This window comes from Balaenoptera physalus (genome assembly GCF_965194825.1).
Source record: "Balaenoptera physalus genome assembly, chromosome: 13".
In the NCBI taxonomy this organism is placed as follows: Eukaryota; Metazoa; Chordata; class Mammalia; order Artiodactyla; family Balaenopteridae; genus Balaenoptera; species Balaenoptera physalus.
This window is the reverse complement of record NC_138892.1, coordinates 89,316,520-89,334,382: the sequence shown is the minus strand read 5'-3', so window position 1 is coordinate 89,334,382 and position 17,863 is coordinate 89,316,520. Positions and strand designations below refer to the sequence as shown.

General features: G+C 37.9%; 2 long non-coding RNA genes across 2 annotated transcripts in view; both read left to right on the top strand.

Moving 5' to 3' along the window:
- The window catches only part of LOC309640724, a 233,248-nt gene that overhangs the window by 176,317 nt on the left and 39,068 nt on the right, over window positions 1-17,863 (top strand). The gene's annotated exons all lie outside the window — the stretch shown is intronic.
- On the top strand, window positions 93-17,501 carry LOC309640761. Its single transcript, XR_014252395.1, has 2 exons — window positions 93-1,884; window positions 3,852-17,501. It is a non-coding gene; the product is annotated as an uncharacterized lncRNA (long non-coding RNA).

Sequence of the window (17,863 nt, the reverse complement as noted above, 5' to 3'; positions counted from 1 at the left end):
ATCAAATATTGAAGAAGCAGGAAACGTGAATGTAGAGCAATCTTAATTGAGCAATCTTAATCTTAAATGAGCAATCTTAATTCCCCTTTGCCATGTAAGGTTAAAAATTCACAAGTTCTAGGGATTAGGATGGGCAGATTTGGGGGGGCAGATTATTCTGCCTACCACAGGGTCTAAGGCAGGTTATATGGGGCTTGTAATAAGCCCATATAAAAGAATCATAGCAGAATTCTTCAGAGTTTTGAAATGAAGCCATTTCATCTTTGTCAGATATTTTTTCTCCTTTGGGGAAATAGCTAATTGTTTGACTTGCTACTGAACTTTGATGGAGACTGACTCTTTAACCACGGAATATCAGGTGATAATGTGTTGGAAGACAGTTCTCCATGGGTCTTTCATGTTTCTGCACATCTCATTTTCAGGTCCATGTTCTGGACTTTCTTTTGGTGGATGTTTGCATAGAAAACAACCTGGGAAGACAGAGATGATGTGTCCCTTCAGTACAAAGTTTGGGCAGCTTTGCTAACAGCCCCTTTAAAAGCCTGGGGTTTCCTAAGTACAGGGTTCCTCAGCTGTGACACAACGAATTATGTGTGCAGCACCCACCTGGGCCCTGTGGGATTTGGGGGACAAAGGAACCGATGCAAACATGAAGCTTTGTCCTTTTTTACTCTGCCATGAGTAATAAAGTCCTTTGTGTCTAACCCAGGAATTGTGTATCTTCTGCCAGCAACTCTGAAACTGTAACAGGCTAACTTGTTAGCTTGCCAGAAGGGTAAAATCTCAGACCCTTCCAAGTTCATGAGTTTTGGTGACAAGGATGGGATGCTGACAGAGACATACAGGCTTTCTGGAAAAGGAAAGAACAAGGGCTCTTCGTGGACTAGGTTAGGGCATCTGAGAAGCCTTCCCAGGATCCAGTAGCAAATGCTCTCGCTCAAGTGATGGGTGATATTGGAGAGTAAAGGTCTCTTCCTGTCTTGCGTTTCAATGAGGCTGAGCGCCAGGATGCAGGGTAGAAACAGGCTGCCTCAGTGGTGTGTGTCTTGTCGCTCACTTTCCTCCAGGCAGGAAGAGGAAGAGTCAAGCAGGCTGTAGATCTAATATAGCGCTTTGGGTGGAAAAGCATTAGAAGTTCATTTGGCTGAATCATGATACACTCACTCAAAATCAGAAGTGCCCTGCTTACTGCCCTGGAGTCTCTCTCTCTCCAACCCTGTTCTCTCGTTTGCACTAGACCCCAACCTCAGCTATTTCCTCAGTATGCTGGAGAATATTGGAGAGGGAAGGATTCTGTCTTCAATGGTTCTGTTAGACATGAAAGCCCAGTCTCCATCCTACAGAGACCCAGCAGAGAAGAGGTGCCTGGATCCCACTGATAGATTTTTGGTCAGGGATCAAATGGGGGAGAAAAGCTAACAAGACCTGTTGAGTGGGGTCTTTTGGTCAGTTCAAAGTATTACTTTTGCTGTTTTACAAATTGATGTGTTATATGCTTTTACTTCCTTGTCATATAAGTACCCAAGGAGATTATCCCAATCTCTTGAGAGAGAAGTGTTAGTGGGATAACCTCCACTGCCACTTGCCACCAGAGGGGCTTCAGGATTGAATATGAGTGTTATTCTTCCCTCTGATATCCAAAGCTTTCATTATAGAGATGATGCTTTTTTGTTTGGCAAATTAGAAATTTCAGTCTCAATAACCCTGACGAGCCCTGATGAGTTATCATATTTCTGCCAACAGGGTTAGCTGATCAATCTTGAGAAAACTCGTATTTGCCAAGTAAATCTTGTTGGTACTCTAAGGATGGATTCACAACGTTCAGTCCATTCAGCAGCCAGAAAACAACTGCTGTGTCTTTCGCCCCTCATCACCAAAAAGGAGGTCCAGCACCTTATTTGACCCATCAGGTATTGGAGATTGTACAAGTCTCTGGAACTTATGCTTTTGCCAATAGGAGCCTCTAGCAAAGGGACACAGCCTCCACCTGGAAGCAGCCCTTGGGGTTTTAAACTTGTATTCTCCCTGACATGCTACCAGGCATACACCTTTAGAAAATCAGCTACTAGCTTGCTACTGAGTTCTTGTCAAAACTTAATATCTGGTCCATGGAGGCCTGACTTGACATTCCACTTTTAGGTGGTCTAATTTGGATTCAGTGACTAGCAGTGAGAAGGGATCAAAAAGCATTGTTTGTCAAATGGAAATGATATAGTCAAAGAAGTACCCTGCCTGGCCCCAGTGGCAACTCAGTTTTACATAAAAAATTGGCAGCTATATGGGGATATATGTATACATATAGCTGATGCACTTTGTTGTTCAGCAGGAACCAATACAACATTGTAAAGCAATTATACTCGAATAAAGATATTTTAAAAAAACATTGGCAGCTATCCTTCTGGGGGAAACTTTACCCCTTACTCCCCCACAGGAAATTAAGCTTCTGGCTCAATGGGCACCTTGATACTCAGAGATTCTCCCAAATGCCTGGGCCTGGTTCACCAATGTAGGCACTGTTTTGGGATACTGATCAGCTGACTCCACATTAGCCCTTGAAACTAATCTATGCCCTGCCTTTGCCTTTCCAGAACATTTGCCATCTGATAATGATGCACCTTTTATCACAAAAACTACCTCTTCTAGTTCTCCTTCCCCTAGGCCGCATACCTTAGCAATGCAATTTGGTCATTGAACGTAACAGTCCCCAGAAAGTGATAAACATCTGTCACCAGTTCCCAGGTGATTTTCAGGATGAAAATGGTTGCGGGGGGGTCAAAGGGATTTATTTGAAAAATTGGGGATTCCCTTTTGAATATTACTGGGGGTGATGCAACTTTCTTTTTCCTAACAGTAATCCCTGGCTAGCCTGGTTGATACATCCTCCGGGGGGAGCCCAGCCAGAAGGGGGCCTACAGGAATCAAGCTTAATTCTGGTTAAATTTTATAAAAGTGACCTTGATTATGTTGCACATGACCCTTCCAGGTGAAGAGACTGGGTACAAGTAAAGTATGGCTGGGAGAAAGGTGAAGTTGTGCCCCAGATGGGACACACTGATTTTATTGTGGGAGAGGGGCCACCTTATACCCTGAGACATGTGGGACAAGGAAGGACATTGAAGATCCTGGCATCTTCCTCCAGAAGGACAGCATTCTGATAGAGCGCCCCCAAACTGTTGCAAGTACCTTAAAATGAACTGACTGCTGGTCTGCCATTCCTTGCCAGGTGGCTTTGACCATGCTTTGATCACCATTTCCTTCAGTCTTACTGTGAAGTCTATCAGAGGCAGCAGGACACGGCCTGAGCCCCTGTGCCACTCACACAAAACACCTATCTCCAGATGTTGTCTCCACCCCCATGCTCAGTCATTTCATGTGGTAGGTTAGCTGGTGTCACGGACAAATGGGACAGATTGGACTGACTCCCCTCAGGTAGTCCCTCCCATAGGTACTGGACCCAGCTATTCAAAATGAACTAGAATCGCAAAACCCAGTAGCCATTCAAGAGGCCATTTGGGAGGCACTGTCTACTTGTGCCACCAAGTGATGTAAGTTTCACTGAATGCCTCAACACTTGTAAACTCTTTCCTTCAAGGAACACCATGTGTAACCTCAGGATTGTGCTTCTTCTGTGGAAGCCAGACTTTTATTTGCTTACCTCCTTGAATACAAATCCACTGTGTATGCAGCACCCATTTGAGCTGACCGCCACATCTTCCCCATGGAACCAGTACAAACTCGTGGGCACCTGCCTTGCCATGAGTGATCAAGTCCTGACCCAGGAGTCGTCTGCCAGCATCTATATGAAACTGTGGCAAACTCACTTCTCATCCACAAGCAGGGTAAACCCTTAGATCCTTCATAGTTATTGACAAGCCACCATCATGAGCTGGGTACTCCTTCTGGCTATGAGGTTGAACACATACGGCAGCAGTCCAATGAAAATAGTGTCCATGGAAAAGGGATAAGCTGACCCAGAAGGTAAAAGTTAGTTGCATAAGCCAATTACTCACACCCTTAGCTTTTCTAGTGCTATGTTGTTTCCTCTTTGTTAGTTGGTATGGCTTTCTGGAGCGTTTCCTATGATCCGCCGGCTGGGAGTGAAGAAACTTCAACCCTAGTTTACTAGATTTTCTTGATATGTTGACACAAGTTGAAGCGGGCTGCTGTGGTATACAGCCCCATTCAGCATGATCTTGAAATCTTCCCAGTGGGGAAGACTTCTTGACTTAGAAAGGAAGGCAGGATAAATCAAGGTCAGGTTCTACAGTGATTCCTTGCTAATGACTAATAGTCTGGTTGAGTCTTCAGTCCATATGTAGAAGATGTTCTAAAAATAGGACCAGAGCATGGGAATAGTCATATGCCATGTGATTATTCAACAAAAGACCTCTATCAAAGAAGATATTCTTAATAATCAGGCATTATTATTATCAGGATGGTCTACTCTGTAAATGATTGTACTTCTTCTATGGAAGAACTTTTCTAGTTACCTCAGGGTTTGATCAATAGGCTAATGAACAAGGGGGCCATGTGAGAGGGATAGAGGCTATGACAGAACAACCAATCTGTACTTTTTTAACCATCTTAGATTGCCCAGGTTAGTGTAACAAAATACCATAGACTGTGTGGCTTCAACAACATTTATTTCTGACAGTTCTGGAGGCTGGAAGGCCAAGAGCAGGGTGCCAGCAAGGTCAGGTCCTGGTGAGAGCTGGCTTCCTGGCTTATAGACAGCCTGCTTCTCAGCTTATCTTCACATAGCCGAGAGAGCAGTACGGTCTCTTCATCTCCTTATATGAGAACCTATTCCATCCCAGAGGCTCCACTACCATGACCTCCAATCCAATTACCTCCCAAAAGTAATGCCTCAAAACACAAATTGCATATTAGGTCTCAACTCAAATTTTGAGAGGACACAAACACTCAGTCCATAACATTAACTAAAACTAACCTGGTAACTGCCAATACAGAATGCCTATTTTCCCAGTAGCAGGGACCATTCCATTATGGAACTGTGTTGTAAGGACCCGTTAGTTACCAGATGATAGGCTCATCAGGTTGAAAACATAATTATGGAAGGCAACATAACACAGGGAGTAGGAAGTGACTTGTACTCACTGGATTAGACAACTTATTTAAGGTTTTGGTTTTACTCTCCTTTCTTGTTTTATATCTGCTAGTAATATCTTCAGAGGACTTAATGTTTTTTATACTTTTTACAAGGTAAACAATACAATGCAGCTTCAAATCAAGTAAGACCTGATAATCATGAGGTTTAGTAATTTTACCATGGGTGCCATCTTCAAGACAGTGTTAGCCTTATACAATATTCAGGATGACATATTTCTCAAAAATATCTCCATGTAATTTCCCCTATTTTTTCCTTAAATATCTTAATTATATTGCATTTAAGAAACTAACTTTTATAGATCAGTCATTATTTTCACAGCAAATTTGTGATCAAAATAACTATTCAATATGTTTTATAGAAGCTACCAATGTCCTAAATTCTCAATAACTTTCAATATCTGATCTCATTGTGTCTAGCTTATCTTAATTTTATCTAGGTACCTTTCCAAATTTGCTTCTTTGTCATGACATACTACATTAAATACTAACTTTTCCAAGAAAAAAGAAGACACTAACTTGAAAAGATATATGCACCAAAATGTTCATAGCAACATGTCAAGATATGGAAGCAGCCTAAGTGTCCATCAACAGATGAATGGATAAAGAAGACGTACATATCTGTACAATGGAATACTATTCAGCCACAGAAAAGAATTGTTTGCCATTTGCAACAACATGGATAGATTTGGAGGGTATTATTCTAAGTGAAATAAGTTAGAGAAAGGCAAATACTGTATGTTATCACTTACATATGGACTCTAAAAAAATAAAACTAGTGAATATAACAAAAAAGAAACAGACTCACAGATACAGAGAACAAACTACTGATTGCCAGGGGGAGAGGAAAAAGGGGGGAGGGGCAAAATAGGGGTAGGGGATTAAGAGGTACAAACTACTATGTATAAAATAAATGATATACAAGGATATATTGTACAGCACAGGGAATATAGCCAATATTTTATAATAACTATAAATGGAATATAATCTTTAAAATTGTGAATCACGATGCCATACACCTGAAACATATAGTATTGTAGATAAACATTATCTCAATTTAAAAAACTGACTTCTCCAATTAATTTTATCTCAGTATATTTAGTTGATTGAACACGTATTTTTTGAGCTCTTACAATTTATATAGTGTTTCCTTAGGATTAAGGGAATGGAAAGATGTATAAGACAAAGTTCTAGATTTAGAGCATTGGCAGTTATAGAAATTTTCATCATTCATTTAGTAAAGCCTTCTCCCATGCCTTTAAAATGTTTGAATCTGAAGGGAATGCTGAAAAGACTTATGGTTGGAATAATACTCTTTAGGGTAGCGAAAGACAATATTAGCCTAAAGATACTCCAGCGCCAATAGACTGCCTCCCCTCATAGATATTATGCTGTGAAGTCATATTTAGTTTAATTTGGGGTTCTTTATGTTCCATACTGACAGCCTCATGAACTGTTCAGTTTCTGCCTGAAAAGTTTGAATGCTGGTGTCTCTAAGAGCTTGAAATTTTAAACTTTGTATTTCTATTTTGTTTAATAAGCGCTTTTCATAAACCATCATTTCAACTCTTTGCTCAAGAAAAGTAAGTTCTGTTATAACATTTCACCTAATTTTGGAAGACAGTTTTAAGAAACTAGTCTCCAACAGGCAAGGAAATTATCATCTACTGCAACATTAACTGAAATGAAGTTAAAAATAGTAAAACTTATTTCATAAATTGGCATTTTCTTTACAATTCTTCCCAATGTTTTTCTTTCTTTTTTTTTTTAACAATTTACATTATAATTTTTTAAAATCTTCACAAAAGTGATATAACTGCTACACAGCTCAGTTATAATAACTGCACAGCAAGGATTTCCAAGCATCTTGCCTTTTGTTCAATTTTTTTTTTTTGCTTCATGAGAGGTTATTGTACAGTAATTACACACCTTGTTATACCTTATGACTTTAGTACTGTACACTCTTCTCTGTTACCTTATTAGCAAAGAGGATGGGATGTGACACAGGACTAACAGCATGTATTGACAGGAATGAATCTTTAATAATTCCTGGCTCCAAACAGAAGCACTAATTATAATTAAGATAATTAGATTAAACTAATGAGAAAAGTACAGGTAATATATCCAAGTCCCTCCAGATTTCTTTCTCCTTCTTCTCCAGGATACAGACACTTTCAAATGGAAAGAGTTGAGAAAAGAAGTGTTAAGGAGAGAGAGAGAGAGGAATCATGAGAAGGCCTTCATTTTTATCCCATACCTAACTTTCTCACTATCCAAATTCTGGTTTTCACCCAAGCAGGTTATAAAAAGAATGTATACCATGCATGTGGTCCCCTCCATCTCCCAGTTTTCAGTTCTTCTTTCTTTCACATTTCAGTGATTTAAAAATCAATGATTAAAAGATGTCATCTCAACCTTCTCTATAATAGTTCAGGAATTATTCAGTATTACTATATCAATTTCAGATGAGTCTTAGTCCTCAAATTCAGGTGATCAATAAGCAGATAAAACCTGGTCTTCAGTAACTCATTTATTCAATATTTATTGAATGCTCATTATGGGCCAGACTCTGGTCTGGGACAACACATTTATTGGTGAGAAAGAAAGATATAAATAAATCCATGCAATCATGGAGCTTATAGTCTGGGAGGAGATAGATGCTGATTAAGAAATTAAGGTGAAAATCTCATAAAGAAGACGTATAGGGTGGAAGCATGTAATGAGACCTAGACTATTCTGGAATAGGACAAACTGATTTAGATAAAGTGAAGACAAGCATCCTCGTAGAAGACAATTTTAAATGAATCACAAAGCCTTATAGAAGTTAGCACAGGGACTTCCTTGGTGGCTCAGTGGTTAAGACTCTCTGCTCCCAATGCAGGGGTCCCGGGTTTGATCCCAGGTCAGGGAACTAGATACCACATGCATGCCACAACTAAGAGTTTGCATGCCACAACTAAGGGGCTTGCATACCTCAACAAAAGAGCTGGCAAGCTGCTACTAAGGAGCCTGCCTGCCACAACTAAGACTAAGCCCGACCAAATAAAAATAATAAATACATAAATATTTTTTTTTAAAAAGGAGTTAGTACAAATATCTGGGCCTGAGAAAGGAGAGTTGATGGAGATTAAGAACGACAATCCCAGCAGAGAAAACATGTGCAAAGGCCTGGAGGTGAGGAAGAGCATACTGCAGTCCATGAACTAAGAGCGTTAATATGATTGGAGCATTGAGAACAACGAGGGTGTTTCTTAAAGAGGTTCCTTAAATCTCTGTCTTAAGCCCTCTTTTCATTTTACACTATGTCTATGGCTTCAATGGACCATGACTTTTATTATGATCTACAAGAAAATGGTTTACAATTTTTTTCTGTAGACGAGACGTCTCTTCTGAACTCTCCATAGTTATATACTACAGTCCACTCAAGGTCTCCAACTGACTGCCTCCAAGGCACCTGAAATTCCATATATACAAAATCAGACTATTAACTTCCCCTGAAAATTATCCTCTTCTAATGTTCCCTGTCTTTTCATTATCTTATCTTAAAGACCAGAAATTAGACTCCATTCTGGACAATTATCTCCATCTTCCTCCTCTACCTTACCCAATGTGTAATCAAACATGTTAATTTTACTTCTTGCCTATCTCTTCAGTAGGTTAATTTCTCTCTACCTCCACCATCACTACTTAGTCTAAGCAATCATCAGCTTACTTCTGAACTACTAAAGACCTACTCCTTGGTTCTCTTGCATCCATTTTCGGGTCATGCCATATTTATTCTCCACACTGCAACATTAAAATTATTTCACACATTGTAGATTTCCCTTTTCTGCTTAGGATAGAGAAAACTGGAAAGAAAATCACTACCATCTTTACAAAAATGAAAACACTGGACAATCTACAAATTCACCTGTTTTCTTGAACTACTTATAGAGCAAAGGTCACAGGACAAGCAACACCTGAAATCCAAGGAAGATAGGTCCCTGAAAAGAGAGATGTGATTCTAACACTACATTATTTGAGGCAGATTCCACAGAGCAATGGTAAAAATGATTCAGCTAGAAATTTTTAAGAAACTGGTAAAAGCTGAGTGTGGGCTAACATGAGGAAAGAACTCCTAGGGGTGCAGGTATATGGCGAAAAAAAGAGTCCAGAGGAAAAATTACTTGTAGGTAGTACTGTGGGAAGATGGAAACAGCAGACACTATCTTCTTTATTGAATAAAGTTCTTATACTGTAAGGAGGACAACAAACAATACCCCTCCGCTTAGGACACTGTTAAAAATTCATTCCAATAATGAGTTGACTAGGTTGTATTTTTATTCTTGGTGGAAATATGAGAGACCAGATATGTGATTATAATGGATTTCTAGTTAAAATGAACTGTCACTTGTAGAAATGTGCTCTAAAAATACAAGCTGACTATTCATAAGCTTTAAAAACTCATTGCAGCAGGTGGAGGGCAACAGAAAAAAAAAAAATCCTCTACTAATGGGGTAGTGGCAGGAATATGTACTGTGTCAAGAAGTAAAGCTGGGAAAAGGGCAGGGGCACCAAGAAGGCCACATAACCTAAGTCCAGCAACACAGTGCTTCCTAAAACTTAGGCTTAATCAGAAAAACAGAGAAAAACTCCATACTTCCTCCTACCACCATTCTGACAGGTTTAGAGGAACAAGTAGCAGCAGTATACTGATGTAAGAGAGACAGGAGCACATAGAGAGACCCTCTCTGAATGATAAAACAAAGGAGATTACAAATGATAAAACAAAGAGACTCCAACTAAGATTGGAACAGATATTGAGGGAAACTTTCTGGCAAACCAGCTCCCATCTTAAGCACAAAGTAATGATAGAGGAATTTGAAGTCAGTGGTGCACTTATAATAACCATAGCAGTAACAAATACCGAATCCTGCTCAACTCTGGAAAAACAGACTCTGAATCTCACAGTAACAGCCTAGAACAAGAAAAGGCATGCCTAATTCCAGCCATAAAATCTCAGCCTCTGCTATCCTAAATATAATGTTCAAATTTCAACAACCAAAAAAAAAAAAAAAAACTGTAAGTCATTAAAAAAAATCAAGAAAAACAGCACAGTGGCAAAAGACAAAGCAATCTCTTTGATTTGAACCAGACTCAGACATGACACAGATGGAAATATCAAGACAGGGAATTTTAAATAACTGTAGTTAATATTTTAAATGCTCTAATGGAAAAGATAGAACACAAAATAAGATAAATTATTTCAGCATAGAGATAGAAACTATAAAAAAGAATCAAATGAAAATGCTATAAATGAAAAATATTTACAATAACAGAGATGAAGATTTCCTTCAAAGAGCCCATAAGTAGACTCAACACAGCCAAAGAAAGAATAAGAGAAAAAGATAACAGAATTACGTTCTTTGGTGGATTGCATTTGAGGATTTCTTTATTGCAATAGTTTAATCTTCTACTATTACTAGTAAAGAAACCATTGCAATATTTAAGAAAGCTAATGACTCGCTTTAGGTAAAGGTGGTGGTGGAAATCTGAGTCTGCTTTTAAATCTGCTGAAGGCAAGGATGATGGAGCCACTTTATGAGATAAGAAATACTGGTGGAGAAAGAGGGGGAGGAGGCAAAACTTCTTCAGAGACCCTCTTCAGAAAAATAACAATTTAACTGATAAAATTTTTTTTCAAAAATCCCATTAAGAGCTTCTGAAGATTGTTGTAAGAGCATACAATGAATAGAGAAAGAATCATTCAGGACACTTTACTAGCTCTCAGTGAGAAAAGCAAGAGTCTGTGGCATTTGAGTCATGGCCTCTCCCTTAACAACTCTCCCCAGTTTTGTGCTAGAGAAGCACTATGCCAGGCATCTACTCCAAACAGGAGCAGCCAAAAAGATGGGGCTCCCTGTCTTCCCATCGCCAAGTCTGGAGCCACAGTTTTACCATAGAAGGGTCAGGCCAACAGCATTCTTTGTCCCCCAACTCCCACCCCCAGACTCATGTTGTAGAAAGTCTGTTCAAGGCAAGTGTACTAGAAGACTGGGTCTCCTTTTCTTCACCCAGTCCCCACTCATAAGATGGAAGTAATTCTCCAGGTGTGGCAGGTTGAAAATACTCAGTCCACATTTGCCCTTACTTGATCTGCCTCCAGTTCAATTCCAGGAGGGGCAAGCCAAAAAACTAAGGGCAAACCACCACCCCAGAGCCCATTCATAGAGTGGGATTGTCACTCCAGTAAAAACATGATTCCTCCCCCAAGTGGCAAAGTCAGGCCATCAGACTAAGGATTCTAGAGCTCTACCTGAAAGAACCAACTGTATTTGGAACAGAACAAGGAGATTCCATGTCTAAAGGCATTGTATAACAATGGATATCTTGGTAGAGAGCAATTAAGAGAGGCTGGTAGCTCCATGATTCTAGTAAAACAGATGAGTAGCCAAAAGTTTAATAGAAAGAACTGGAGCAAGAAACAAACAAGAAGAGTCCTCTTGGGATCATATTCAACTCTGGGGGTTGAGAAGGTTATGCACATGCATTAGGCTATATTCACTCAGAATCAGTCAGAGCAGAAAATGGAGCAGTCATGAAAGTTTTTCCAAGCCACACCCAGCCTCATCAATACAGGATAGAAGCCTCACTGGCACAAATAGCTTATGCACAATCTCTGACAAAACACTAACTTAACAATAAGCTACTGTGGCCAAGGGATGACTCCTAGAAATCCAGGCTTAAATATAAAATCACACTCTCCCTGGCAGTCTGTAAGACTATGTGAACACTCAAGGCAGCACCCTCTCAAAAAAAGACCAGCGAACAAATCTCTAAGCTACTAGTCCCTAACTGAACATGGGGCAAAAAAAAAGTTAACTCCCTGACCTGTGCTAGGGACTTCTAAGCCATATATATTTTCACAGTAAAGAGTTAAAATCTAACTGGGAAAGGGAACTTAAGCATGAGCTTTAACATATTAGTGATTTATAATGACATAGGGGTGACCATAGATTTGAAACTAAAAAAATGTTACTGGAAATAAATAGGGCCAATTCACAAAGACAAAAGTATTAATCCATTAGGAAGATATAGCAAGTATATAAACACACATGCACTTAACAGAGCTACAAAACACATAAAGCAAAAACTAACAGGATTGAAGGGAGAAATAGAGAATTCAACAATAACAGTTGGGAACTTCAATACCTCACTTTCAATAATGGATAGAACAACTACACAGAAGATCAACAAGAATATTTTAGACTTGAACAACTATAAACCAACTAGATATACCAGACATCTATAGAACACTCCACCTACCAACAGCAGAACACATATTCTTCTTAATTGCATGTGGAATATTCTCCAAGATAGACCATATGGTAGGCTATAAAGCAAGCCTCAATAAATGTAAAAGGATTGAAATCATACACAGGATGCTCTTTAATCAGAATAGAATACAATTAAAATCAATAGAAGGAAATTTGGAAAATTTACAAATATGTGGAAATTAACACAATCCTAAATAACAAATGGATCAAAGAAGAATCGAAAATAAACTAGAAAATAATTTGATATGAATAAAAATGAGAACATGATATCTATTCCAAAATCTATGGAATGCAGCTAAAGCAGTGCTTAGAAAGAAACTGAAAGCTGCAAATGTCTATAATAAAAAAAGAAAGGTCTTAAATCAAGATCGTAACTTAAGAAACAAATAATAAAGGATAGAGTGAAAATAAATGAAATAGAGGATGGAAAACTAACAGTGAATATCAAAACCAAAAGTTGTTTTTTTTAAAAGATCAACAAAATTGAAAATTTTTTAGCTATACTGACCAAGAAAAAAGAGAGAAGATTTGAATTAGTAAACTCAAGGATTACAAAGAGGACATCACTATAATCCCAACAGAAATAATAAAGGATTATAAGAGAATACTATGAATAACTGTATACCAGCAAACTAGATAACTTAGGTGAAATGAACAAATCCCTGAAAAGATACAGACTACTGAAGTAGACCAAGAAGAAATCGAAAGCCTGAATACACCTAAAACAAGTATACAGATGGAATTAGTAACTTAGAAAAAAAAATTTCCCATGAAGAAAAATCCAAGATAAGATGGTTTCGGACTTCCCTGGTGGTGCAGTGGTTAAGAATCCGCCTGCCAATGCAGGGGACATGCGTTCGAGCCCTGTTCTGGAAAGATCTCACATGCCACGGAGCAACAAAGCCTGTGCAACACAACTACTGAGCCGGCGCTCTAGAGCCCACGAGCCACAACTACTGAGCCTGTGTGCCACAAGTACTGAAGCCCATGTACCTAGAGCCTGTGTTCCACAATGAAGAGTAGCCCCCACTTGCCGCAACAAGAGAAAGCCCATGCGCAGCAATGAAGACCCAACGCAGCCAAAAATAAATAAATTAATTTTTTAAAAAGTTTACAAATTAAAAAAAAAAAAAAAGATGGTTTCACTGGTGAATTCTACCAAACATTTAAGGAATTAACACCACAAACTCTTCCAAGGAATAGAGTGGAGGGAATACTTCTCAACTCACTCAGTGAGACCAGTATTAACCTGATGTCAAAAACAGACAAAGATATCACAAGAAAACTACAAACAAATATTCCTTATGAATATAGACATAAAAATCCTCAAAAAATTCTAGCAAACCAAAATCAGCAACATGTAAAAAGAATTATATACTATGATTGAAATTTATTCCAGAATGCAAGATTGGTACAACATAAAAAAAATCAATGTAATACACCATAACAATATAATAAAATATAATAACACCTAATCATCTCAATAGATGCAGAAAAAGCATTTCACAAAACCCAACAGTCCTTCACAATTAAAACACTCAACAAACTAAGAATAGAAGAGTCTTCCTCAACCCAATAAAGGACATATTAGAAAAAAAATCCCACAGCTACTATCATACTTAATGGTGAAAAACTGGAAGTTTCCCTCCTAAAACCAAGAACAAGACAGAAACGTCTGCTCTCAACATTTCTATTCAATATTATGCTGCAGGTTCTAGTCAAGGTTATTAGGCTATTAAGAAAAATAAATAAATGGCACCATATTGCAAAGGAAAAAATAAAATGATGTCTCTTTGCAGATGACATTATGTTTATATAGAAAATCACTAAAAAAAAAAAAAAAGTTAAAACTAATACACAACTTCAATAGGCTTACAAGAACAGCATGTCAATAAAAAAACCAAAAACAAAAAACCACATTTCTATACTCTAGCAAATAACATTCCAAACAGGAAATGAAGAAAATACTTCCATTTACAATCATATAAAAATAATAAAATACTTAAGTATAAATTTAAATAAAGAAATGTAAGATTTGCAGACTTTAAACTACAAGACATTATGAAAAGAAATTAAAGAAAATATCAATGAATGGAAAGATATCCCCAAATCCATCCTACAGATTCAAGGCCTATCAGAATCCCAGCTAATGTTTTTGCAGAAATTGACAATATGATCCTAAAGTTCATATAGAAATGCCAGGAACCAGAATTGCCAAAACAATATTGAAAAAGAAGCACAAGTTGGAGGACTCATAGTTCCTGCTTTCAAAACTTACTACAAAGCTCTGGCAATCAAAACAGTATGGCCCTGGCATAAGAACAGACTTATAGACCAATCGAATAGAACAGAGAATCCAGAAATAAACCTTGCATACATAGTCCATTGCTTTTTAGCAAGGGTATAAAGATCATTCAATGGGGAAAGACAGTCTTCAACAAATGGTGCAGGAGTGTTGGTGGAAATGTAAATTGATACAGTCACTATGGAGAACTGTATGGAGGTTCCTTAAAAAACTAAAAATAGAACTACCATATGACCCAGCAATCCCACTACTGGGCATATACCCAGAGAAAACCATGATTCAAAATGACACATGCACCCCAATGTTCATTGCAGCACTATTTACAATAGCCAGGTCATGGAAGCAACCTAAATGCCCATCGGTAGATGAATGGATAAAGAAGATGTAGTACATATATACAATGGAATATTACTCAGCCATAAAAAGGAATGAAATTGGGTCATTTGTAGAGATGTGGAAGGACCTAGAGACTGTCATACAGAGTGAAATAAGTCAGAAAGAGAAAAACAAAAATTGTATATTAACACATATATGTGGAATCTAGAAAAATGGTACAGATGAACCTGTTTGCAAGGCAGAAATAGAGACACAGTAGAGAACAAACGTATGGACACAAAGGGGGGGAAAGCGGGGCTGGTGGGGTGGGGGGGGGATGAACTGGGAGATTGTGATTGACATACATACACTAATATGTATAAAATAGATAACTAATAAGGACCTGCTGTGTTAAAACCAACCAACCAACAAACAAAACAAATGGTGTGGGAAAAACCAGATATCCACATGCCAAAGAATGAGATTCAACTCCTACCTCATGATACACCATGAAGAACTCAAAATAGATCATAGACTTAAATGTAAAAGCTAAAACAATAAAACTCAAGAAAATAGGGGTCTTTGTGAGTTTGGTTTAGGCAATGGTTTCTTAGATAGGACACCAAAATCACAAGTGACAAAAGAAAGAAAGAAATATATGGACTACATCAAAAGTATTAAACTCTTTTTCTTCAACCTATACCATTAAAAGTGAAAAAGCAATCCACAAAATGAGAGAAAATATTTGCAAGTTATGTATCTGATAAGAGACTTGTATATAGAATATATAAAGAACTCTTACAACTCACCAATAAAAGACAAATAACCCAATTTTAAATGTTATTAACTATGTTTCTAACTGACATAAACTTGATGCTTTACCATCTGCCCTAAATGCATATGGTGGACATGACTTATTCTAGACAACATGATTATATGCCTAAATCACCTGCCTCTTTTATCACTACCCCACCCCCATCATCAGGAGTACTCTTCCTCCCAGGGGTGCACCTTTCACATACATACCAATCAATCCAGAGTCCACACCCTGAACTATCTTCTTTATCAAACTCTCACACTCCAGGCCACTATCCACCTGCCCAATCGCCCTAGTACCAGACAACTAGAGACAGCCTCTATGCCCCAAAGCCTGCTGAAATTATTCATTCTAGCCAATGCTAAGCTTGCTTGCCCTACCTCATCTTTTCCTTCCTGAGGAACCTGCAATAAAGGTTCACAGTTCCCTATTTCTTCTCTGACTCATGACAAACACTGGTGCTTGCCCATGTGCCCCTCTCAGCATAGCATGCCCACTTCTCTTGGGAATTGGCGAGTGATAAGCTATCTTTTTAGTGACAATTATCTCCTGATCTGTGGGCCTTACTATACCTCAAAATTGTATTACTACAGTATATTTTAAAACAAAACATGGGCCAAGAATTTGAATTGATATATCTCCAAGAAGATATACAAATGGCCAGTAAACACATGAAAGGATGCTCAACATCATTAGTCATTAGAGAAATGCAAATCAAAACCACAATGAGATACCACCACCTCATATTCATAGTGGCATTATTCATAATAGCCAAAAGATGGAAACAACCCAAATGGCTATCTACTGATAAATGGATGAACAAAATGTGCTATATCTTTAGAATGGAATATTATTCAGCCATAACAAGAAATAAAATACTACAATATGGATGAACCTTAAAAATATTATCCTAATTGAAAGAAGCCAGTCATAAAAGACCATATATTGTATGATTCCATTTATATGAAATGTCCAGAATAGGTATATCTGTATAGAGACAGAAAGTAGATTAATGGTTGCCTAGGGCTCGGGTTGGGTGGTAAGTGACTGCTTTTGGGTATGGAGAAGAAAATATAAAATTGAATCATGCTGATGGTTGCACAACTCTGTGAACTTACTAAAAAAACAATGAGTTGTACTCTGAAAGAGGATGAGTTATATAATATGTGAATTATATCTCAGTAAAGCTGTTAAAAATATTGAGGTAGAGATCCCTTTAACATCCAAATGAAGATGCCAAGTTCCTACCTGCAAATATTAATTTCATAGGCATCTTCATATAAGGGAATAGATATGAACTATCAGAGAGTAGCAAGCAGGTGTAAACAAGGGCTTGGTGAGTTTCGTCACTTTGCTGATTCATCGAAGTGAATTTTTTTTCAAGCCTTGAATGTCTTATTCAATACTTCTAATGAGTACATTTTTGTTGTATTTATAATCATTGCAGTTTCTAGCACATGTGCATTGTAAATAGCTCACTTTTCTGTGGGCTTTACTATTTCTATTGGCTTTGAAAGTGTTTTAATGGTATTATAAAGCTGGGCAAAATGGTTAGCCCATTTGCAGAAATGTGCCTATTTGGGGAGTAGAGGAAAGAAAAACAGAAGAGAAGAGAAGAGAAGAGAAAAAACAGGAATAGTAATAACTTAATAACTCCACTAACATTCTTTATTAGGGTTTTCTATGCTTTGGCAACCACCCAGTGAGTGAGATTTTTGGCAGTTGATGCTGGGGCATGGGAAAAATGGAATCAACCAAATTATTAGCAACTTCAGTGATCAAATTTCAAACATAATCATTCCTCGTTTTCATTTATGACCATTTACAAATGTGTCACTGTATCTAAGAGGGCAATTAGACATTAAGTAATTTGATTTTTATAATAATGGGGAAGCTAGTATTTGACATTCGTTTATGGTATACTGTTTCCTCAAAGACAGATTTCAAGAGCAATAGATGCATCAGAATGTGAGCTGAGTAACA